Source organism: Triturus cristatus, chromosome 2_1 (assembly GCF_964204655.1).
Source record: "Triturus cristatus chromosome 2_1, aTriCri1.1, whole genome shotgun sequence".
Lineage (NCBI taxonomy): Eukaryota > Metazoa > Chordata > Amphibia > Caudata > Salamandridae > Triturus > Triturus cristatus.
In genome coordinates this window covers 764,658,528-764,660,459 of record NC_140581.1, presented here as the reverse complement: position 1 = coordinate 764,660,459, position 1,932 = coordinate 764,658,528, and the positions used below count along the sequence as shown (strand labels likewise).

At 55.7% G+C, this 1,932-nt stretch overlaps 1 non-coding gene across 1 annotated transcript; it reads right to left on the bottom strand.

Annotated features, from left to right (window-relative positions):
• Nucleotides 1-258: 258 nt before the first annotated feature.
• On the bottom strand, nt 259-383 carry LOC146865842 (U6atac minor spliceosomal RNA). Its single transcript, XR_014977668.1, has one exon. It is a non-coding gene; the product is annotated as a U6atac minor spliceosomal RNA (small nuclear RNA).
• Between the last annotated feature and the right edge of the window lie 1,549 nt (nt 384-1,932).

The following is a 1,932-nucleotide window of genomic DNA, read 5'->3' as shown; positions in this document are numbered from 1 at the left end:
AACAAAGACCCGCCTGCGACAGCGCGCGCGTGCCTGAGGCCACACCGCCTCTCCCTACAATGCCCACGCTGAGGCCCGAACCTGGACTCCCCAGATCCAAGCCACCCGCATTCCACACCCAGGGACTTCTCACGTGTACGCGACCTCGCCGCAGCGTAGCCGACGGTCCACATCCTCTCCTCGACAAACCAATTGCGCTAACTTCCCTTCTTAATCATGCGTTGCTGCACTGTATTACTAAAACGCGCATCATGCCTGACATGGTTTAGACGCCAGTAAGTAAGTAACGGTGCCTTAACCGTGCATGTGTTGTAAAGGCCACTAGGACACCCCTTCCATCCTTGTCAAGGGAAGTGCTAACCTTCTCTCCTTTCATCCAACGCTATCCGTACATGCCAGCATGTGAGGCAACTGGTGCAAGAAAGCGCTATGCTGCCCGATTCTGGTCAAACGCGCGCCATGCTAGCTCCCGCCTCCCAAAATTAGCCCTTTTTGCAAAGTAAACAATGTTCTCTTAATGTATGCTTGGCGGTGTGCATGCAGTTATTGAATAACGTACCTTAAGTTGTAACTTGTGAGTAAAAAGGTGTGCCTCCTTTGAAAACAGTAACCTGCTGACCTATTTACATCAAACGCCCTCTGTAATCTACTTGGCACACGTTCTTAGCAGCAGGAACACCTACCCTCTGCACTAACTTCCCGTTAGTCTAAGCCTCAACTCTACCAAATGCTGATCTCTCCAGGAGGAAATTAATCACACGAGTAACTTGACCCACACGTGAGATCTGAAAGAAACGCAGCATCCGGTGCTTCAAAAGCCTAATAAACATCCAAACCCGGCGCCCACAAGAAGATGGCACCACGGTCGCACCGTCCTAAATCCAGCCCTTCCGGGGCCTCCTCCACGCAATCCCTGCGCTCTACCACTGGGCTACACCCCCTGGCATAATGACACCCGTGCTCTCAAAAAGACAATTCCGACTCTCGCACCCTGGTCCCCTGCTCCGAGGTCGGCAGCACTGTGACAGAAGCGGAGATACCGGAGAATCGAACCTGGGGCCACAGGCATGCACCGCATGCGCTCTAACCTTGAGCTACAGCCCCGCAGCCACGAATGCCTTAATCAAAGCACCGATCCGGGCCCTCCCGGCCACGCTATGGCACCAAGATCACCCGCCGCTCCACCGAGACTCTCGCTTCCAATCAATCACCAACACTTACCGGGATAACTGAGACCTGATCCGGGCTAACCCAGTAACGCTACCACCCCGGTGTTGCAAAATTATATAGCGCGAACTCGGCCATTAAGTGATTAAGTGATTTGCCCAGATCACAGGCTGTGGACGCGACCACGAGGCTCGAACCCAAGGTCTGCAGTCTTGCCGCCGGACCACATCCCGTCCCCAGGGCCTTCAGGCCCAATGAGAGCCCCTTCCAGGGCAAATAACCAAGGCTAAGGGAAGCCGCCGACCGGGACACGTCTAACTGCCGGCTTTCAAAGTACACATTTTTTATATCGCCCACCTCAAGCAGACTCACCGCGACAAGCGGACGTTCTGGGCCGCAGACGATCGTACCAGGCGAGCGATCGATCGAAGTGTGACTCTATCTCTCCCAGAGAACACGACCGACGCGGAACCAGCAGCTAAGGCAAAACGAACGGACAAGAGGGCGAGGAGGGGGCGGGGACCGAATATGTACCCCCCCTCAAGGCTCCTCCCCGCCGGGAGCAGCTACCTGACTGGGGTCTCCCTAGGTCAAGCCCAGGGACAAGACCTCCCACCCCTGTGCCTTCCTGTGGCACTAAGGCGGCCGCCCTCAAGGGGGCGGGCCGCTGCGCAACCCCCACCCCGGGCAGCCTTACAGTGCCGACAGTTTTCATCTCTAAAGACGCACGTCATTGCAAGAGTTAAGAAGAAAATGAGCTGTGTA